Raw genomic sequence first — 25,445 nt, 5'->3', positions numbered from 1 at the left:
ATATAAGGGACCCAGATAGGGTTAAGTTTGCAAAGGCCAAACTAAAAGGCCATGCCAAAATCTGGTGGCAAGAGGTTCAACTGGAAAGACTTAGAAGAGGAAAGGAGAAGATCACAAGATGGGATCGCATGGTGGACAAATTGAAGAAGCAGTTCATTCCTGTGGACTACGAGCTTGATCTATTTAAGAAGATGCATGGGTTAAAGCAAGCAGGAAGATCAGTCCAAGAATATACAGAGGAGTTTTACTGACTCTTGATTAGAGCGAGGCATGCAGAAGCAAATAAGGAGAAGGTTGCTCGTTATATCAGTGGGTTACGACCTAGCATCCAGGAGGAACTAAGTCTGGTAAGAATGACCAATGTTGAAGAAGCATACCAGTTTGCCCTACGAGTTGAAGAGAAGCTGAGTAAAAGGTTTGAAGGAAGACAAAGAGGGCACAGTCAAGGAGGAAGGGGAAGTGGTAGATCATCTGGAGGCCGCAATGAAACTCAAAAGAAAAATGAAGATGAGGGTACTAGCAGGAACCAGAGGAATGAGGGTTTCAATTGCTCCCATGATCAAGATTTTGGAAATCAAAGAGGAAGAGGTAGAGGACGTGGACAAGGAAGAGGAGGCTTCTGTGGTACCTATTTCCATTGCAATGAAGAAGGTCATCGTGCCTTTGAATTCCCTCAATGACAAGGAAGGACAGATAGGAAAGCTGAGGGCCAAGCTAGGGTTGCTCATGTGGATGAGGATGCACAATCATCACATTCAGAGGATGCAGAAAGAGGAGAGACCTTGGTAAATGAATGAGTCCTACTAAGTGGTGAGAATGAACCAGGACAACGGAGGAGTTTGTTCCGTACCAGATGCAAGTGTGAGGATAAATGTTGTGATGTGATCATTGATGGTGGTAGCACTGATAACTTGGTATCCGAAGAGATGGTCTCTAAGCTGAAGCTCAAGAGGGAGAAACATCCCCAGCCCTATCGGATTTCTTGGGTAAAAGATGATCATAAGGTCCTGGTAAGTGAACAATGTTTAGTAAAATTCAAAATTGGGAGTTACCATGATGAAGTTCTCTGTGATGTTATTTCGATGGATGTTTGCCATCTATTGTTGGGTAGACCATGGCAGTTTGATAGACATGCAATACATGATGGACATGCAAACACATACTCTCTGACAAAGGATGGAGTTCACCACAAATTGAAGCCCATGAAAAAGGAAGGTGAAAAGGTATGTAGCAATGCTAGGATTTGTCTTGTTGATGGAAGGAAGTTTTTAGATGGCATGAAACATCAGCGCATGTGCTATGCTTTGATTCCTAGGAAAGATAAAGAAGGTAGTAGTGAAATACCATTTGAAGTTTCAGATTTACTAGGGGAATTTGGAGATATTATCTCTGATAATGTTCCAGATGGATTGCCACCAGTAAGGCAAATCAGTCACCAGATAGATCTGATTCCAGGAGCTAGTTTTCCTAACAAGGCTGCTCACAGGATGACTCCTACTGAAATAGAGGAGCTAAATAGATAGGTTCAGGAGCTATTGAGGAAGGGCTTGATTCGAGAGAGTCTGAGTCCATGTGTAGTACCTACAGTACTCGCACCAAAAAAGGATGGAGAGTGGAGGATGTGTACAAATTCTTGAGCTATAAATAGGATAACCATCAAGTACCAGTTTCCTTTACCAAGGATGGATGATCTTATGGACTGCTTGAGTGGAGTTCAGTACTTCACAAAGATAGATCTAAAGAGTGGCTATCATCAAATACGAATTTGAGAAGGAGATGAGTGGAAAATAGCCTTCAAGACCAAGGAGGGTCTTTATGAGTGGTTAGTCATGCCCTTTGGATTGACGAACGCCCCAAGCACCTTCATGCGGCTCATGAATGAGGTACTTAAGAAGTTCTTGGGAAAATTTGTTATTGTCTATTTGGATGATATTTTAATTTTCAGCAAGACTTTGGAAGAACATTTACTGCATATTCGTAGTGTCCTTGAAAGGCTAAGGGAAGAGAAACTGTTAATTAATCTAAAGAAGTGTGTCTTTGCAAAAAGGGAGTTAGTTTATTTGGGATTTGTTATATCACCTGAAGGTCTCAAAATGGATCCAGAGAAGGTAAAAGCCATCTTGGAATGGCCTACTCCAAGGTCTGCTACTAAGGTAAGATCATTTAATGGTCTGGTTAGTTTTTACAGGAAGTTTATTAGGAATTTTAGTGGCATATGTGCACCTCTAACTAATACAATAAGAGGGGATAGAAAAGAGTTCAAATGGACTGCAGCAGCTGCGAGAAGTTTTGAATTGCTGAAGAAGAAGGTGACTGAATAGCCTATGTTGGCACTTCCAAATTTTAGAAAAGTATTCCAGGTGGATTGTGATGCTAGTGGTAGCGCTATTGGGGTTGTATTAAGCCAAGAAGGTAAGCCTATTGCATATTTTAGTGAAAAATTGAATGATGCAAAGAAGAAGTATTATGTTTATGATCAAGAGTTCTATGCAATAGTTCAGGCCTTAAAGAAATGGAGGCATTATTTATTGCCAAAGGAATTTGTTTTGTATACTGATCATCAAGCATTACAGTACCTAAATAGCCAAGGTAAATTGAATCAGAGGCATATGAAGTGGGTAGAATTCTTGCAGAGTTATACATTTGTGTTAAAGCATAGAAGTGGAAAATCTAACAGGGTTGCAGATGCATTAAGTAGGAGACAGTTGTTGCTTACAAAAATGCAGGTTGAAGTAGTTGGGTTTGATGAACTCAAGAATTTGTACCCCGAGGATCCTGATTTTGCTTAAGCATGGAAAGCTTGTAAAGAACCTGTGGCTGTAGATAGAACCAAGTGGTTAGACTATTTGATTCAGGATGGCATGTTGTTCAAAGGTAGTCAATTGTGCATTCCAAGGAGTTCCATGAGGGAAAATCTGATTAAGGAGAAACACAGTGGAGGGATGGCAGGACATTTTGGTCGGGATAAGACCATTGCCATTCTTAGAGAACATTATTTTTGGCCTCAAATTACACAGGATGTGAAGAATTTTGTACAGAGTTTCCAGGTTTGTCAAGTTGCCAAGGGGTTTAGTCAAAATACTGGCCTATATCAGCCATTGCCTGTTCCATCAAGGCCATGGGAGGACATAAGTATGGATTTTGTTCTTGGATTGCCAAGGACACAAAGGGTTAATGACTCAGTATTCGTGGTGGTTGATAGGTTCTCCAAAATGGCACATTTCATTCCATGCCACAAAACTCATGATGCTGTCCATATTGCAGACTTGTTTTTCAAAGAGGTGGTAAGACTACATGGTCTTCCAAGGAGTATAGTTTCTGATCGAGATACTAAATTTGTGGGGTATTTCTGGAGGACATTGTGGAAGAAGTTGAGAACAGACTTGAAATTAAGTTCCACGCATCACCCACAGACTGATGGCCAAACAGAAGTGGTAAATAGAAGTCTGGGCAATTTGCTGAGATGTTTAGTTGGAGATAAGCCCAAGGGATGGGATTTGATTCTACCACAGGCAGAGTTTGCTTATAATAACTCTGTAAATAGGAGTACTGGAAAATCACCATTTCAAATTGTATATGGAAATAGCCCAAGGATTGCACCAGAATTGAGGAAGATAGAACAAGGGGAGAGAACAAGTGCTGAAGCTAAAGAATTTGCTGAACACATCAAGCGTCTACATGAGGAGGTTCAAGCACACATTATCAAGATGAATCAAGAGTATAAAGCTAGGGCTGATGCAAGGAGAAGACATAAGGAATTCCAAGTAGGGGATCTAGTCATGGTGCACTTACGAAAAGAAAGATTTCCAGTTGGTACTTACAACAAGCTAAAAATGAAGAAATTTGGCCCCTGCAAAGTTTTGAAGAAACATAACTCAGGAAATGCATATGAGGTGGAGCTGCCAGATGGTATTCACATTTCTCCCATTTTCAACATTGCAGATTTAACAGAGTATCATGATGATGGTGCAGATGAGGAGCTGGTTTTAGAGCCATGCCCAATTCCTGCTTCTAAGAAGGAGGAGATAGAAGACATTCTAGATCATCGTGTGGGTAGGAGTACCAGAAACAGGTAGTATGAAGAGTATTTGGTCAAATGGAAAGGACGACCGATCGAAGACTCAACTTGGATTTCAGCAGCTGAGGTTTCCCATTTGGGATTTCCTCTACCATCCATAAAGTGACAGGGTCACTTTTCAATCTACCCTGGGTGTCTGATGCAGGAGCATCCAGAGGTATAAGGGCAATCCTGTGTCACCCAAAAAATGTACTTAGACTTAGTTTCTATTTTATGTCTTTACATTTTTGGATACCCATTTGGCTCAAATAAAGGTTCCAACTCTCATAGTTCAACTATCAGTGCATTTAAAAATCCTGAAAAAATAGGAGCATGTAATTTGACCATCATTTTGGTGACCTAGAAGGTGTGACTTGGCTAGATGAATGTAATCGAGATTTAGCGCATTCCAGAAAAAGAATCAGGTCAAAAGGCCCCACGGTTTGAAAGTTATTGTAGTTTTTTGGGTTTTGGAGACCCCCTAAGAATGCTTCAAAGTCAGGTTTGGGGCATTAAATGACCTCGAAAAGGGTCAAACAATGGGGGACGAGCAAAGCTTGTCCATAGGGCTATAGAGCACTTTGAGAGCTTTCCGAAAATGTAAACAGTTCGTCAATCAGAGTTACGGTTCAAAAGTTATGCCTCGCAGAAGTTCGGCTACCGTTTCTGGATTCTTCTAGAATTGCACCGACTTCTAACGCAGCTTCCGGAACCTTCTATTTTGTCGGTGGATGCCTACTAGCACTTTCTAGAACGTACTCCTAGTCCTTAACTCTTCGAGGTCTATTTAAGGAGATTTTTAGCATTGTAAAAGGCAATTCGGATTGGAGCTTGAGAGGAGGTGCTAAAAGGAGAAATATTCTCCAGATTTATGCTATTGTAAGCCCGCAGGGCATGTTTTGAGTTTATTTTCTCTGCACTGTTTGTACCAGCTTATTTTCTCAGTTAATATAATTTCCCCTTTCTATTGTGTCTATTCTGGTTGTTGGGTTGTGTCCCCATCAGGGGACCTCAATAGTGGCCTAACCAAAATACCAGTACTCCACAATTACCACTGCCAGCTCAACAACCTACTCTAATGCCACCACCTATCAATCCTGGACCTCAAAAGTAGACATAGTTACCTACACAACCTCAACCAAATCCAAATAGCTAATAGTTGCAAAAACCCATGTATATTGTTAATGCTCAGCAATATCTTGCTTATACTTTGAGTGTTGCAGATATACATCTGAGATCTAGTACAACTTTACCAATGCCTAAACTGACTCTTATAACTAAAATACTAGATACTCCTATAGCATCAAAACCCCCAATCTCCAAAGAGATTGACCCAACCAACGTCACTATCTTAGCCCAAGCTCAACTAGTTGTGGAACCTCCTTTTCCAAAAAAGCTTATACAAAGTAAATATGTACAAATAGAGGAACAACCTTTTGATATTGTTGATCAGTTGAAGAACATGCATGTCCAAATACCCCTATTCCAATCTATTAAAGATGTTTCAATCTATGGAAAATCCATTAGAGAAGCCTTCCTGAAGAAGCCTAGGAGGAAGAAAAAGTACCCCACTATAGTCCATGTTGTAGGACAATTGGCTGATATTATGTTAGGAAAATTACTCACTCCAAAATATCCCAATCTAGGTAGTCTAGTTGTGGATGTGAGTATAAATGGTCAGTTTATTAAAAATACTTTAATAGATCTTGGTGCTACTATAAATGTCATAACCAAGGATACTATGAAGAATTTGAAGATAGAAGGACTAAGGGCCACTCCAACAATTTTGCAACTTGTAGATAGTTCTATTGTCACTCCTGATGGGATGATAGAAAACATAGTTGTAACCTTAGACTCTCTAGAGTATCTACAAAATTCATGATTCTATCTCCCAGAGTTAATCTATTTGGTTACTTTTTCATCCTAGGATAACCATTGTTAGCTACAACTAATGCAAATATAAGTTGTAGGTTAGGGAATATGACCATATCCACTGGCCAAGCAACAAAGAAATTTGATTTGTATCCTTTAGCACAACCATTACCAGATTTAAGCACATCTGTTTGGCTAGATTTAGGAGATGAAGAAGAAGAGTTAAAATCTATAGCATAGCTCATGATGGTACATAAACAATCCTTTCTAAAGCTATAGGAGGCAGATTCAATACTTTAGAGCATTCTTGCTAATAGTTGTGTGGCAGAAAAAGATGTATTTGAAAGTTCCATGTTGGAATTAACCACATATGAGGAATGTGATGAGAATTGCACTCTACTTAAAGAACTTGACATTCTTCATCAAATCTTACTGTGTGAATTAGAAATAAGTCTAACCTCTAAAGCTATCATGATAGAGTCTACCACTATTGTTGAGTTGTCCAAAGGTCATAATCTTCATGTTAATCCCACATTATCATCCACACAAATGGAATAGTTAACAAGGCTACTTCAAAAGAATGAAAAGGCTTTTGAATGGGACTATGGTGATATGAAAGGTTTGACTCCTACATTGCACACCCATAGGATATACATCAATGGAGGGTGTCTACCGCTCTATCAACCCCAAAGAAGGATAAATCCAAGCCTTAGAGAAATGGTTAAAACTGAACTGCAAAATTTTCTTGATGCTGGTTTTATTTATCCTATATCTAATAGTAAATGGGTGTCACCCCTAATCATAGTGACCAAAAAGGGAATAAAATGATAGATTTGTGTATATTATAGAGAATTGAACAAGGCCACCAAAAAGGATCACTTTCCTTTACCATTCATAGATCAAGTTCTAGACACTCTACTTGGAAAGAAGTATTTCTCTTTTCTAGATGGGTATAGTGGTTATAATCAAATTAGTATTGCTCCTGAAGACCAAGACAAAACCACATTCACATGCCTATGGGGCACTTTTGCATACTTTTTTTTGCCATTTGGTCTATGTAATGCTCCTACAACATTTCAAAAATATATATTTCCATACAATCATGTGATATATCAGCAAAAAAAAGTATGCAAAAGTGCACTTAATAGTGAAAAATGTTTCATGCTCATGCAAGAAGGTGTGGTACTTGGTCATTTCATATTGGCTATAGGAATACAAGTGGACCTAGCTAAGATAGAGGTAATTCAAACCTTGCCCATACATACAAAATCGAAAGATGTAAGATCTTTTCTAGGTCATGTTGGGTATTATAGATGTTTCATAAAAGACTTCAACAAAATAGCTAGTCCTTTGTATAAATTACTAACTAAGGAAGCTGAATTCAGTTGGACACCTAAATGTAATGTAGGCTTCTTGAAGCTTAAGAAACTTCTCACTACAACCCCAATTTTACAAGGACCTAATTGGACTTTTCCTTTTCACATATATATAGATGCTTTTGACTATTCCATAGGTGCAGTTTTAGGGCAACAATCTCAAAATCTTGAAAATGTAATATATTATATTAGCAAGAACCTTCATGGACCACAATTAAACTACATAGTGACTAAAAAAGAACTGTTAGCAGTAGTTTATGCTTTGAACAAATTTTGACACTACATTACTAGCTATCTCATATTTGTTCATACTGATCATGTAAAAATTAAATATCTCATGAAAAAGCCTACTATAATAGGCAGGTTAGCAAGATGGTTACTATTATTTTAGGAATTTGATATCACTATCATTGATAAGCCTAGAAGAGCCAATGTGGTAGTTGATTATTTATCAAGAATCCACCATGATGAGAATGACACTACTCTAGTAGATGATACATTTCTAGATGAGAATTTATTTCATATTATTGTTCAAACTCCAGAGTATGCAGACATTGCTAACTACATTGTAGCTAATCAAATGCTAGAATATTTTTCGTATAAGGAAAAGAAACTTCTTGTAGAGAAAAGTTCCTATTTCTCTTAGATAGATAATCTATTGTTTTACACTAGACCTGATCAAGTTATGAGAAGATGTGTGAGAGAAGATGAGACATATGACATTCTAGATGCATGTCATAATGAACCAGGTGGAGGACACTTTGTAGTGAAAATAATAGCCTTGAAGATTTTATCAACTAGTTACTATTAGCCTACTCTCATTAAAGCCATATTATTACTACTCATAACAAATCAATATGACATTAATTAGCTAAAAATGAAATGTGGAAATGGGTCTGTAAAAAAACAACAAAAGAAAGCCTAAATTCATAAGGGGAAATAGTGCAAGCAATGTAAAGAGTGAAATTGTAAAGCAGAAATGGGTGGACAATTGTAACGATGAGAACCAGTGGAGCATACTATTTTTCTCTCAAATGTAGAGGTAGTGAGGAGATTTAATGCATGTGGCTAGTTAGGATATTTCCTAAGTTTATTTGATGCACAAGTAAGCACAGAATTTACAAGAACATTTGATGAGGGAGAAGCTAATGTATGGGGTTTAACAGTTGTTGCTATAGAAGATTGAATAGTAGAAGTAACTAGGTTACCAAAAATAGAAGAACATTATCCTAATACACATGATGCAAGATTAGCCAAGGCTCAATTTTTCATACCAACTGATCCTTAGTTGGATATCACCAAGCAGGGTTGCAAAAGGATGTCTCTTCTACCACCATACAATGAGTTGGCTATGCACATTATTAGGTACCTTACATGTGAAGAAATATTTTCATATTTACATGCACATCATTTTAAATTACTTAGTTGTATGAAGCACAATTATCTAGTAAATATTCCCAATTTCTTGTATAATATGCTATACATTACTGTTGAAGAAACCCAAAAGGGAAAGGACAATTTTGTCACCCATCATGCCCTAATTAAATTACTCATAGAAAAATCACTTAGGGATGCCTCTCCCATGTCATCAATAGAATTTTTCCAAGCTAAAACCCTAGTTGCCCTTAATGAACAACCTAGTGAGGAAATTGTAGTTCCCAATGATGAACCTACTAAGCAGAGCACTCAAAATGCTAAAACTAAGAATGTGCCAAAAAGCGTGTATTTACCTGTTCAAGAGACTCAAAATCCTACCTCTAGGTGAGCAAAGAGAAAACAAAAATTACAAGAAGAGATCTCTGCTCGAGTAAAAGAAAAGCCAAACCTTACAATCTCGAGGAAAAATAAAACTGAGATAGGTCCTGTAGTAATCACTTCTAAAAGGAAGAAGTAGGTAGAAGGCTATGATACTAGAAGAGACCCTTGTGAGAAGAAGTCCTAGAATGAGAGGAATTTTTTATAAAGAATCCACTTCATCCAAGCCATCCACTAAAGAATCCCTAGTACAAATTGTTCCTAATAACTCTCCTCCTCACCCTAAAATTGAAAACATTCATGAAAACCCTAATGAGGAATGTAGGTTGAAGTAAATGAAAATCAAAGTGATTCCCCAATAGGCCAACTAGGTACTTCAAGCTATAAAGATGAAATAGTTTCTATAATGAATGAGCAAGTTTATTCAAACACTAGCCTACTTCCCTATAAATCAACATGGCTTACTGGTTTCATAGAACAGTTATGGAGGGAATAGAGAAAGAGGAAAAATAACTATGGAGACAATGGTTCCATTACCCTGCAAAAAATTCTTTTCCAGTTGTTTGGACAAAATAGGCTGGTTGTGGCCCTATGGGAAGAGGAAAGGAAAAAGCTGAAGGAAGTCATAGCATCCCAAGGTGAAGAAATTGCAGATTTGTAGGAGCAATTAGCAAATCAAAAACAAAGAATGGATCATGCCCTCAAATTGGTTGATCAAGCACTTTCTTGCAAGCCACCACCTCAGATTTATCCTATGTGTTTAAAGGAACAATTCCTTTTATTCCAAATTATGCTAAACCTCAAGAATAAATATGTAGAATTCAATTAGCCCAAGAATTCTATGGTTTATAACAAACTCTGCCATCTTGGCAGTAGAATTTTCTTTGTGAATTATATGTGCACAATTTTATCATCCCAGTAGAAACCTAATGGAATCCTTTACTCTACATAGGGGATATACATCTAAGGTTTTTGATGTCTTTGATGTATAATGAAGCAAATTATGATAGGCAATTGAATAATTATAGAGATGAGGAAAGAACAAAGCCCCTGTCATTAGGAGCTGAGAGTAGTAAACCAAAGGAAATTCTTAGGGACAGGTTTAGATTAACTTATGGGGATAAGCATAAGGAGGTAAGGGACATAATCTTCACTACTAGAACCAAGGCCTATGCAGATGATGAGAACTTACCCTACTTTTCCTTCCAAAGAGCCATGGTTAGTGTTAGAAGTAGGTAGGCTAGATTACCTAAGACACTTAAAAGGTTAGAGCCACATAGTCTCATCAATCTAGAGGTTGCCCTTCATCGAGCTCCAAAGTATATAGAGTTAGTGAAATAGGCTAGGCTAGAATTATGGTGCCCACTCACTATACAACCTCCAATGCTCGTGTGGCCCGTGTATGATATTAATGCTAATAGACTTGACAAGCTATAGGAGGACCATAGAAGGGAAGTTTGGAAAAGAACATGAGGCTTTTACTGCACCTTTAGAAGCAATAGGAGAGGAAGGATGGAGGTTGGATAATTCAGATTAATGACTAGAAAATGCAATGCTTGAGGAAAAGCATCTATTTACGAGGGGTCAGATGATAAGGCTAATTATTGCCTCTATTTTATGATAATTTTAAACACCTTTTTTTACTTCCATCAAGATATTTGTGAACTTATGTTTATCTAAAATAATGATTAACCTATAGGTAGATAGTATGTCATATTTTTGCCAATATTATATATATAATGCAATATTTCATATAACCATTAGAATGTGTGTTCTAACATTTGAATTTAATTGAATAATGCTTATTTGTAAATATCTCTGCATTATAACTAACTTGTTAGCAAATGAAATTGAAGATGGTTAAAATAATTTAAAGATGAATGTTGAAGACAACCAATAACATTCAAGGAGAAAAGACATTGAGGTCTAGCCATGATGGAAAAGTTATAACATTACCAAAGGACATGACTTCTAGTATGGAGGAGCTATGAAGAATTGCTATATTCTCTACGTTTATTATTGTGTCAAAGCAATTGTCCAAAATTTATTACCTATTCCATGAGCTATTATCTTTCCTTCTTTTTCTCTAGTGGATTTATAGCTAGTTTGTTTTCTTTTCTATTTTAGAATAAATGTCGATCTTATATTTATAGGGATCAGACCAATTGGGTTAGACGAAGAAGAAGAAGAAATTTTATGAAGAGAAACTATTGACTCTTACAGTAAGTTATTTTTGCAATTCTATGTAGTGTTCTCATGTAATGAATTTCTAGAACATAATGAAATAGTTCATGGTTTACATTCTATGCTAGTAGATTGGTAGAAGCCAATGAAGGGGGCCCACTTGGGAGGTGGATTAATTAGAGTAGTGTAGAATTTTTTTCAAGCATCTTTAATTTTGCAAGTAGAAGTTGTAAGTTCCTTCCTATAGCATCATACTTTGTGAATGTTCCTGCAACATTTGTAAGAATAGTTATAGTAGATGAACTGGATTGGAATATAAGTTAGCATTTAATCTTATTTCCAACATTCATTTTGGTGAAGAGTTAAGTGTGTTAGTTTTCTACAACACTAATGTAAGTTCTTTCCTTGCATTTTACTTTCTTATAGCATAAGCATAATGACTCATTAAAAAACCTAGTGCACATACTGTGCTGACCATTTCAAGTATACGTCGCTAGGTTGACAAAATTAAATGCACCTCATGGTGGGGAAAAATAGTCCTTAGATTGAACACATTATTGCTAAGTATGGTCTTGAGCATGATTATTATACACATATTGTGAGGCGGACCAATTATTTCCCCTATGTTGATAGGCATGTGACCTTGTTGGCAATCTTCTTTGTGATCTTTATTGGTTTCTCCTCATCTAGCCAAAGTGATCCATCATGCACTCAACTCAGTATATATCTAATCTATTCACTAGAAAATATGTTAGGAATCTGCACCATATGTGTGAGACCTTGAGCTTCTAGATGTCTATAACCATCTTTTAGAGCTTTGTTATAAGAACCATGTCCTGCTCAACAAATTGCCATATTATACAATCACTTAAAATACAAACTTAATAAATAAAAAATCATTTGAAAAGTCAATAATCATTCATTATCCATAACTAAGATTATCAATTTAGTTTACCATAACAAAAGTAATTACAATACATTATCTAATATGTTGATCAACACATCATACTTCCATCATATGCCCATCATATGCATGATTAAATAATACATCAAGATCATTATAATTACATTAACTAATCACACAATTACATTATAATGATCATCATGAGATGATTTTTTACATTACATCATAATAGAATTATAAGTGGTGTCTCAAAAATATGTCCATATGTAATCTCTAGTCTCCAAAGCCATAAGACATCATCCAAATGCTATCTGAGATGAGAGTGGGGCCCAATTACTTTTACCCTACCAACTATAGAGTGTTTAGCTCCCCTGGGGTCCTTCTTGACATGAAGAATTCCCCAATCCTAGCACAAGAAGCCTAGTAACTCAAAAAAAAAGTATCAGATGGATCCAATGTAGTCATGAAACATACTACTTTCCACATATGTCTAAGTAGCCTAATCACAAAATGTGGTAGGGAAAATATAACAACATAAAATATTTGTAATAAAATGAAATCATAGCACATCTACTCATGAAGGAATGAAATTATATAATATATACTCATATGCAAAGTGAAATATGACATATCTACACAAATATAGTAAAATAAATTTCTTGGCCAAGTATTTAGAGGTAGAATTAGTTGAAAAAGGATACGTTAAAATGTAATGTATCCATTCTATCAAAACTACAAGAAGAGCGAAATAAGACACAATATATCCCTCTCTAACCCTCCCTTTTAAGTCACATTACACCTAACCATGAATCAGTCAAAAATTCACCTAGGACAATAATTACATGTTTAAGAGTGCAATATACCTTAGAACCTTTTTCTACTCTCAAGGAGTAAGTTTAATTAAACATATAATCAAACCTAATACTTATCTACATTGAAGCATTTCAAGAAGTTTCCAAAAGAATATTCATTCCTCAAGATTAGCAATTTCACAATAAATTAAGGCATATCAGGTTTAATCATAATCTCATCCACACTTGTGAATAAGCTATCACTTTTACATCACTTATCTAAAAACCCACCAATAATATCATCAGATTTTAGAAGTAGCAATGGATTCAATGCATAGTAAAATAAAATCCAAATAGGACAATTATATATCATACTCATTCAATGCCCCATACATTAGAAGTAAAGGAAAATAAATCTAAACTAAAAAATAAAACTACTTTAACAAGTTTAATCTATTTCCAATATATCATATGTTTGGATCATATATCTTGAATTAAGACACATGACTTCTAATATAACTATGTTGCATTTTCTATCAATGGAAGTTAATACATCTTTAGAATTTGTTTGTTCTGATTTCAGAGTTCAATCCATATTCAAGAATTTTCCACAATATTTGCACAATATTGTTAATGATTTCTCTACATTTCTCTTAGATTATAATTTCTACAAAATTCCAATTGGAAGAGAAAATGTCAGCATTTGAGACATCAAAAGGAATTTATATTTTAGAACTCTCATCATGTAATCTCCATGCATGGGTAAATGTAATATACATTACACACTAGTTTATTCGAATCTATATAGTTGTGTTTAAATCCTATACATTTAACAAAAAAATTCTCCCTAATGTTCACCAACCTAAGTTAATGAAAGAACTTAAATTCCAATTGGCTTCTTCACTATCTTGTCTTCTTTGAAAAGGTTTTCCACACACATAGGGAATTATTTTGAAAGATGCATAAGTAAATATAACAACTGATGCAAGAATGAAACAAAAATTTGGATTGGTTTTCATTTTAAAAATTATGTTAGAGTTAAGAGATTCTTTCTAACCTCAATATCCTCAAATCCAAAAATGGCTGCAAGTAGAATTAAAGGAAATAAAGTAGATTTACAAAATATTTTAATAGGAAGTAGAAGGGCATAATTCAATCAAAATTACTATGTACTTCCAGCTAGAAAATTTATCAATAGAAAAGTTAATGGTTCTAAGGAAGCCACTTCACAACATCATTTTTGTGAACGATTAAGTCTAGACACACATTTATAAGTAGCTACATCTCCGCAAGGGAGAAGAAATGAGGTTTTTACCCATTCTAATTTTCCAATTAAAACATCACATGCTACATTATTTATGATTTCTTTTCTTAATGTTTACATCATTCAAGATTACTACAACAAAGATGCAATACAACACTACAATACAAGAAAAAATTTCAAAATCACACAATTTCAAGCACTGAATCAATGCATCTAAGATTTATAAAACAAGAAGAAACCTGATAGTTCGATGATTTTATTCCCAATATCTCTTTATAATCCTACTCTAATCTTCCTATAGTTTTCAGTACTGCATTTGATTTCATTCTTAGTTCCCACTATTCTCTAGAATTTCTAGCCATCTTCCACATTTCTAGAGCCCCAACCATACATCTTATGCCTCCCCCTGAGTGTAACTGACCCAACTTCCTTTTATATTTGCTTCCCCGTATGAAGAGAGAGATAATATTTCATCTTTTTTCATTTAATGGTAAAAGAAAAAGAGAACACAACATAGAGTAGAGTTAGGGAAAGATAATTCATTGTATATTATCATTGATTTAACATGTCTACCATTTATAATACAAGATGTGTTGATATAATCATCAAAATTAACTCTAAGTATACAATATCTCTTTAGTATTTCCCTTTCATAAACAATTTCATCTAATTATGATATACAATTGATAGGTCCTATAAAAACACTTATTTTACACTCGAGTATTTGAGTAGGAGCACATTTAAATTATGGTATACTATAGTCAAGAACACTCACACTATTCAAGTATGAAAAAATCAAGGATCTACATAGATAGCATAATTTGCAAAACATTAGCTATGTGGTGTGTGGAAGGTGCTCAAAATTATTTCACCATCCCCTTTGTTAGTTTGTGGATACTGATTAGGGAAGTATTGTATATACTGCATAATTCCTAAGTGGGGCTTAGGGTCAAATCAAGTGTGGTTTGGGGGCAGTAGCCCCTGAGAAATATTTTTGGGGCTATTTTAGCGACATTTTGGGTTGACATGGTGTAATTTGTATAGAATGGCTTATGGTTAGGGATTTCATAAGGGTGTAGTGCGATAATTACTTCTTGCAGTAGTATTGACCTGTAAGGGATTATAGATTGTAATCAAGTTTTAATCACTAGATAGTAATAATATTGGACTTACTATTTGGTGAATGTAGCCCAAGAATTGAGTGAACCACATTAAATTTTAGTGTCTTATGTTCTCTTTTGTACGATTTATTATTTTCTTATATTGGTTATATTTTCATGTAATTTTTTTCTGTCTATGGTTAATCCTAACATGTGGTATCAGAGAAAGGTTGTCTTTTAGTTATTCTTTGTAGGAAAGTCTCAAGGTTGAGTGGGAGTGATGGTAGATGAGGGTAAGCTAAAGATTGAGAATTTTAATGGGTAAAACTTTCAATTATGGAAAATGCAAATAGAGGAGTATCTTTATCAGAAGGATTTATAAAAGCCATCAAAATGAAAAACCAAGAAAAAAGGAACTATGGAAGAAGAGGACTGAGAGATTTTAGACATAAAGGAACTTGGAAGAATTCCATTATATCTAGCACCATCAGTGACATGTAACATTATAAAAGAGAAGATGGCATAAGAGTTTATGCAAACCTTAGGGAAATTGCATGAAAATTTGTTCACTTCAAACAAGATATTTCTTATGAAGCATTTATTTAATATGAATATGGTAGAAGGTGAATCTATTATGGACCATTTAAATGCGTTTAATAATGTTACTAGTTAGTTATCTTCAATGAATGCCAATTTTAATGAAGAAAATAGAGCTCTCTTGATTTTGTGTTCTTTGTTGAAGAGCTAGAATGATTTGGTAATGGTTGTGAGTAATTATATTTCTGGATCTGATACCCTAAAATTTGATGATATGATTGGTGTTATTTTGAGTGAGTAAACTCATAGGAAAACATTAGATGGATCTACATCAAGAAGTTCTTTAAACACATAAAGAAGAGGTAGAATGATTGAGAGAGGATACAATTTTGGAAATCATGGGAAATTAAGAGAAAAATCAGAGGGGGAGAGGTCTTAATCCAGAGGACCAAGATATTGTTGGTACTATAGAAAACTAGGGCATAAGAAGAAAAATTGTTGGACTCAAAAGAAAAATGAAGGAGAAAAAAAAATGGAAACAAGGAGGCAAATATGGTAAGTAAAAAATCTAAAGAGGATCTTTGCTTCTTTCTTTAGAAAGTGTTGATGATTCTTGGGTTTTAGATTTTGGGGCTTCAGTTCATGTTACACCCCATAGAGGTTATTGTATTCATTATGTCCAAGGGGATTTTGGGCTTGTTTATTTGGGGGATAATGAACCCTATCAAATTTTTGGAAAGGATAAAGTTAAGATTAATTTGCAAAATGGGAATCATTGACTACAACTTGAGGTAAGACATGTTCCAAGGCTAAGTAGGAATTTAATTTTAGTAGGACAACTCGATGATGAGGATTGTGTAGTTACTTTTAATGATAAAAGTTGAAAGTTTTCAAAAATTTCCCTTGTAGTAGAAAAAGGTGTGAAAGTAGGCACCTTATATCTTTGTACATGTCATATTATTCCTTCTACTTTTATTGTTTCAAAGAATAATGAATGTTTAGGAACAATTGTTGTAGTTGAGCAAGGAGAAAACACAATTTTTGTAGATTCAAATAAATCATTATAACACAATATACTTTTGCACATGAGTGATGAAGATATGAAATTAATTTATTCAAAGAAAGTTTTTCTAGTTATGAAATGTGTAAATATGGATTTCTATGAAAGTTATGTTTATGAAAAACAAAAGAGAGTTTTTTGAAGAGTAAGAAGGAAAAGAAAAATAAGAAATTAGAGCTTGTGTATATAGATTTATGAGGACCAGCACAAATATCTTCCCTTGGTGGGTCTCATTATTATGTTATATTTATTGATGATGCAACAAGAAAAGTATGGAGTTTATTGATGTGAGGCCTCACCCTGACTCATCATAGCTTAGACTTATTATTACATATTGACATTTGAGACTTTGATATTTTGATAGCTATTCGAGACTTAGATGGGTAGTGAATTGTTTTATCTATAGATTTTGATATTATAGTAGTATTTTACATTATGGTATGCACTAAGAACTTGTTATTGTATAAAATGATCGAACACATATGCATGCAATTTTAGGACATGATAATATTAGATTTGATGCAATGCGAAATGTTAATTTGATTATGATGATTTATGATTTGTAGATAAATGTTAAATCGATTATGATGCTTTATGAGATGAATGATTATGATATGTAGATAAATGTTAATTTGATAATGATGACCTATGACATGTATATTTTGATATTTTAACATTTAGAATGGAATAATTGAAATTACTAGGAAAGGAAAATTTATTTTAATTAGGTTAATATGGATTTCATAAAATTCAAATTATGCATTTATGATATATGTTTTATATAACCTCCTTGGACTATTGATGCTCAAGTTTAATGTGAAGGAAGTGGAACCATGAAAATTATTGGTGGAAACAAGTTCCAAACCTATGTGAACACAGTTTAACCAAGGAAAATCTTTGGAAGATTCAAAATCCTCATTGTGAAAATATTTTGTTTCGTAATGTAAGTTTGTTTGTATGAAGGAATGCTTGATCATAATGTATTAAGGACATGTCATGGTGATGTGGAATGTATTTTAATGTGTTACTTGATACTTGTATTTTTCTATGTGTTGATGACATGTCACCTAGAGTGTTGGTCACAAGGTCACTTGATCTTAGTCCTTTCCTTTCCTTCCAATTAATATTTAAGTACACCCACTTCGGAGAAAGTGTTAGGATGGGTCACCCTCATGTTGATTTTCGAATTTAAACTTGTTCATGATTTTAGAGGGCCTAAATGGGATCCTATAGTGCCATTTTATTAATAAAAATCCACCCTAATGGGAGTATAACATGTTAGGGGCCTAGATTCAACTATTTTAGTGATTACCTAACTTAGGGAACCCCTTAAACCAATCCCTCTTGAACCAATTCGAAAATTTGAGTATCCCCATGTGTGTACTTTCACCATCCCACTTGGTCAACCTTCTTATTTTGGTGGGGCAAAAATGTAAGAGAAAGGAGGCTTGATGTTTCTACTAAAAAAAGGGGTTATTAGAGAGTCTTTTTAGTGGAGGGGTGACAAACTAGTGGGTTGTTCACCCACTCTCTAGGTTTAGAGATAGTTAGATTTTGGAAGGGAAAAAGGGAGCTCTACTAAAACTATCATTACCCTAGCTTGGACCAAGGTTGGTGTTTCAAAGTATGCTTCATTCTCATTCTTGAGTATTGTAAAGTAGATCTACAAGTATGAGGAATGTGTCAATGGAGTATGCATTGTAGTGGGAGTCTTGCATTATGGATTTTGATATTGTGTTGTGGTATTGTGAGAAAGTGTTGTGTTCTTGTTGCATTATGGATTTTGTGTAACACCCCGCCAAGGGATCCAAAGAATTAACCCAAAATTTCACTAAGTTTGGTAGCATTTTTTTTTTTTTAAACATGAAAGTTAACCATTCACAACATACACATAGTAGCGAAAGCAATAACATCATTCAACTAAAAGTAAACATAAACATACATAATAGGTTACAATTCTTTAAGGATCTCTTAACATTGAATCACATCTAAATTAACTATTAATGATTCCATCAAACATCACATCCTCATGAAATAATAATGATAAATCCAATGTTCTTAAACAATATATTTTTGTTCCAAATGTCCCTTAATAAATTACATTTCAGAATGCTCAATCATCCACTGTACATGTTACAGGGTATGAAGATATAAAAGAATATACATGTGCGAAAATAAAGTATATCATCCTAATCTAAACCATGATGCAAGTGCAATAAAGTAAATGAAACTATTTTCCATACATGGTACATCATCATAAAAAATATAAACATCCATCGTAAAAGATAACCATACATAACACATAATTATCTAAGTGCACGGTTCCTCCAAACCGTAAATAGCATCATTAGACCATCGTGGGTGCTAGCCATCCCTCCATGCATAACATTCCAAATCATTGAGGAGATCATCGGTATTATCATAGTAGGAATGTCACTCTTAAAACATACTACATCACATGCATAAAGAAATCTAACATACTAGAACATATGCATAAGAAATCTAATCATGCAAAATAAAGCATAAGATAACATCATCCAACATATGCTAATCATCAATACAAGGATACATGTCCACCATCATAATCCATGAAAAGAATGAAGATAGATGCCAACAAGGAATGCATCAGCCATGGTGTCTTAGACAAATCTCAAATGGTAAGAGTGAAGAAGCACTACCACCCGATCGCGTGGAACCTAAATGGTCCACTCCCACCATGCTGAGGAGATAATCTCAAGTCTCAAACAGGCTATCAAATCACAAAGCACAAATACTCTCTAAGTCCAGGAATCCTAAAAGTATACTAACTCAAAGGTTCCAATCACAAAGCAACATCTAATCCCAGAGGCACAACAAAGACATCTAGGAAAACTACTATGTAAGTGGGAAAGTGTCATCATACAGATCATGCTAGAGTTACCCTGGTACTCTCTCAATAGACCCTGATGCCCTAGTGACCCCTATGTGGCCACTAGTATCCTTTCATACTAACGAGGCATACTATAGAATGTAAGGTCGCAACCAAGCATTCTCTCTACTCCCATCCTAGCTTGTACTAGCACTCAAGGCATGGGTGAGAACATACAATTATCTTATTAGGTTCATTTTAATCCCCATTTAGTGTAAATGTTTTCACTTATTAAATAACTTACAATGAGTTACCCTGGTAGCCACTTAGAGCCTCGACCCCCATTACAAGCCACTTCTCGACACTACATGTAAATAACCTACCCTAAGCTCATGGAATCATAAATCACAAAATCACCATAGTCCTATACAAGCAACTGGAAAAATACCAAAAGATAATCCACAATAAGAGTATCAAATCTCCATGAGCAACTGAAAAACATTCATAGATAATCATAACCACAACAGTTCTCTATTGACAACAGAAGGTATCAATGATAATCACAATATCCATTGGTTCTCAACAAGCAACCAAAAAGTATCTCAAAGTAATACTGATCGAAGACTCCAAAATGGTCGAGTCCAAACATGTCACAACATGACATCATCAAGATCAAATAAGCACTTCAATCCCATCAAGGAAAGTAGAAAGTAATCCAAATACAACTCATCAATAACTCATAAATGGTTACATAAGTCATAGTTTACACAAGAAGACTGGAAAATATAATCAGTAAACCACACACACCATAGAGCATTCCATCACCTAACCATGGTTAGGTTTAAAAATATTGAGATCAAATGACATCGTAATGACATCACAATCATAATCTTCGAGCCTCTAGTAGACGTCCTATAACTAGTCAACAATCTAGTCAACCCCAAAAACCCAAAACAAATAGCATAGAGAAAACAAAAAATGCAAGCACTTGTTTTGGTTTGCTAAAACTACATAGTTGAATTAAGCGTGGAGGTCTTAGTTTTTGTTTGCTAGTATATTACGAGTGTAAAAAGGTTCTTTGTTTAAATACAAGTCAACCCAGTTATCTTTTCAAATTAAACATAGAATTATCCCTCCATTATTTTAAAACAATTTTCTAAAATAATCAGATGATAATTATTTACTTATTTAAATCATTAAACTAAATCTCATTGACTTTTAATAAAATCATTGCATTATTTTGCTAACAACAATGTCACTAGTAATTAAATATAACTTCCTTAAGAAACGTCCCCCATTATACGAATCATTAGGATAAGACTTATCAATAATCAAATAAATAATTTATAATTTCCCTTAAACACCTCAAGGACAATCATTTGTCTAAAATAATATTTGTTGATTTTAAATATAATAATCATCAACTTCATTAATCACAATTGATCATGATTGAATTTGCATTTAAATTAAGTTAATTAACAATTAAATTTATCATGATTAATTATTACTAATTATAAAGATATATGTTTTTTTTTTTAATAAAACATAATGTTAATAATGCGCATATATTAATATAATACTAATTATTATTAATTAAAACTATTATCAAAATCTATATATAATAATAACATATATGTTTTAATAAAACATAATGTTAATATTATATACTAATACAATCCAATAAATACCAAATATTATAACTTTAAGCCAAATTATTCTACATTCAATATGTGTACCATTGACTATAATTTTCGTAGACCGTACCATATAATAATATCTTATTAACATTCCAACTATGCAATACATATAAAAAAAATGGAGGCAATTATTTTAAAGTTTTTAAGTAATTTTTGTATCACTTGATGACTCTTCTTTAAAAAGGGTCGTGCGGCCTTGTACCCTATCGCAGGGCCTGTTACGGTAGTCGCAGTACCTACGACAGTGGTATGGGTGACCATCAGCTATAAGGCTTTGATGGAAAGTGGGGTTGGGGGTGGGTAAACCTACCCCTCCCCAATATAATTTTTAATTTTTTTTTTTTTATAAAAAACATTTTAAAACATTTTCAATATAAACATTTTTCAATGTAAGCGATTTCAACAAAACCGTTTTCAAATATGACCCATTTTAATATTGCCAGTATGGTAAAATTTTAGAACTAAATATATATGTGTGTGTGTGTGTGTGTCTATGTATATATGTGTGTGTGTGTGTGTGTGTGTATGTAGATATATATATATATATATATGTATATATATATATACATATATATATACACATATAGAATATACACACACACATATATATATATATTCTTAGGCATATATAAATATATATATATATACATATACATATACACATATATATATACATACACACACACACATATATTTTTATTTTTATTTTTCTCAGGCATAGTTCTGAATATTGTGCACAAAAATTATTCGGTTGAAGAAATACAACCTAACATATTTTAACTATCTATTCCCACATTATTTAAATCTAGTCCATTAAATTACCCAGATCTACGGATGGTGCAGTTTCTTCATATAGAAAATTAAATACTCATAGAAAGACTAAATATGGCTAAATCATTTACGCATGGAATCTTCATAACACAATCAAAAGACATGAAGAAGATAGGAAGTGCAAGAAGTGGAAATATCATATGCAAAAATCACGAGTGTCTACCTGGACACTCATGCTAAATCACTTCTCCTTAGAATTTTGTAGAGCAAGCTTCTTCCTTCTCCAATGTTCTCAGGTCCTCCAAACATGCTCTCTGAGCTTCTAGGAGTGCCTGAATATAAAGAACTCTTAGGAAGCACCTAGAATGTCTCTAGAAACAACTAGAAGATGATATAAGTGTTGACAACTAAGCACGAGCTTTTTCCAACTTTCTAGATAAGTCACAAGGTTGTAGATACCATGTGCTTAATTTGTGCACTAACTCCTGTGTTGTAGACATATGTGCAATCAAGAGGTGTGTTTACTCCTAGGTAGACTTATAACTTTTTATTTAATTCTTTTATCATTATTATTATTATTTATTTATTATTTTATTATTAATAATTTTAATTTCTTTTTCTCAATTAATTATCATTTAATTAATTAAGATCAAAATATCTAAAGATCATGACATTATATTAATTTTCCCAAAATAAATAAATTATTAATTAAATCTTTTTATTTTAGACTTAATTAATAGAAAATTCAACATAGACTTCCAAGATAAAACATAAAAACCCATCATAGAACAATCCACACAAAATCAGTCTAAGGGGTTAAAAAGCACAAATTACATCATTTGATGCATTCAGTGGGTAAAACATCCAAGATACTTGTCCTACCTCTCTAGGACAATTGGTTTAAGGGTTTAAGATTTGGACTTGAGAATTTATCTCCCCTCTCTTACCATTGAGATAGTGCGATAGGGTACGCTCATCTTGGCGATAGGGTACGCTCATCCTGGAAATTTAGGGAAGTTGATACCTGGTACCTACAACCTATATAAAATCCATGCATGTACATACAATATATATATATATATATGCTAAGCTAAACAGGCAATGGCAGGAAGTGGTGCATCGTGTAGATCTCGACTAGCAGGTGACTATGACTCCCTTGCTTAACCACATGAGAAACGCCATACAATAAGAGAACAAACATGCACACCATACACATGCAAGTATGAGGTAAGTATCCATAAGAAAATATATGTGATAATAAACCATTTAGCTAATCATCATCAATAACTGAAAGTAATGTAATAATCATCATGCATACATGAAATGTAAAGTCTAAGTAATCACATCATATATCAACTGAATCCATAGCACAATATCTAATAGTCTCAAAACAATGCTAGTCTAATAAGGTTCGACCATGATAGCAACAATGTATCTAAAAAAATGTAAACAAGGGCAGGCACTACATCCACCCCCCCTAGGATTAGGCTTACTCCTAGAAGCCTACAAACAAGTAGGGATATAACTCTCGTAATCTTGCTGCATCCTCCCATGAAGCTAAAGAGTCATCACTAGGGTTCCATTGGACCCTTACTTGCTCTATGGTTCGACCTCTGAGGATCAACTCATGCTGCTCCAAAATATGAACTAGCTCCAAAGCCAGCTGCCCATCCTCTACCTGCAATGCATTCCAATCAAGAACATGTACCACATTAGGAATATACTACCTAAGTACTAAAACATGGAAAACATCATGAATGTGAGCTAGGCTAGGTCGTAAAGCAACGCGATAAGCAACTAGTCCAATCCTCTCAAGAATCTTGGATGGTCCCACAAAGCGAGGTGCTAGCTTTGAACCCTTTCTGTATTAGATCAGACTCTTCTATGAATGCACTCTCAATAAAACTTTGTCTCCCACAGCAAACTACTTATCTGTCCTATGTACATTAGAATACTTTTTCTGCCTATCTTGTGTTGTAGTCAAGTGCTCACGGATACACATTGTCTTTTGCTCCATATCACAAAGTATCTCAAGACCCAATAGGATGCGATCCTCAAGACTGTCCCAACTCAAGGGTGTACGATAATGAAATCCATATAAAGTCTAGAATGGTGTCATGCCAATAGAACTATGATACCTATTGTTGTAAGAAAACTTCACTAGGTAGAGATAGTCCTCCTAATGTGTCTGCCTATCCATCACATACAACCTTAACATATCTTCCAAAACCTAGTTCACTCTCTCTATCTGACCATCTGTCTCTGAGTGATATGCCAAATTGAAATTCAATTGAGCTCCAAGCTTATGCTGTAGTGATGTCCAGAATGTGGATGTGAATACAGGATCCCTATCTGAAATGATCTTTCAAGGAATACCATGTAGTCTCACAATATCACACATGAAGACATTAGCTATAGAAGTTGCCATGTAGGAAGACTTGATTGGTGAGAAATACACCACCTTAATTAACCGATCAATGGTGACCATGATAGCATCATGACGATTAGCAGTCATAGGAAATCCTACTATGAAGTCCATAAAGATGATGTCCCACTTCCATGAAGGAATGAGATTTGGTTGCAAAAGTCCTATTGAGTGCTAGTGTTCTACCTTGACTCTCTAACACTCAAGACACTTGGCCACATAATCAGCAATGTCACGCTTCATCCTAGACTAATAGAATAAATGTCACAAATCAATATGCATATTCTTGACACCTGGATGTGCTGAGTAAGGTTCATGATGGGATTCTGCTAAAATCAAGGTGTGAAGATCATCCTATAGTGGCATATAAATCCTTTCTGAATGTCTCAAAAGACCATCTGACTCTAGGACATAGCCTAAAAACTTACCCTCCAAAGGTCTTCCTGAATCTTTCTCTCTACACTCTTCCTAGTACCAAGAATCTATAAGAAGTGCTTGAAGAATCTGACTCCTCAAATCAACACTAAGAGTCATAGATGATATCACATGTCTCCTATAACTCAAAGCATCTACCACCACATTCTCCTTTCCTTGAATGTACTTTACTTCGAAGTCATACTCACATAGAAATTCCAGCCATCACCTCTGGCAAGCATTCAAATTAGGCTGAGTGAAAATGTACTGAAGACTACAATGATCACTATGTAGTTTGAATCTATGCCCCAACAAGAAATGTCTCCACCTTTTCAAAGCATGAACTACTACTACTAACTCAAGATCATGTGTAGGATAATTTAGCTCATG

The sequence above is a fragment of the Cupressus sempervirens genome, chromosome 10, assembly GCF_028749045.1.
Source record: "Cupressus sempervirens isolate cs-2001-9-10 chromosome 10, ASM2874904v1, whole genome shotgun sequence".
NCBI lineage: Eukaryota > Viridiplantae > Streptophyta > Pinopsida > Cupressales > Cupressaceae > Cupressus > Cupressus sempervirens.
Note: the sequence above shows the minus strand (reverse complement) of the source record.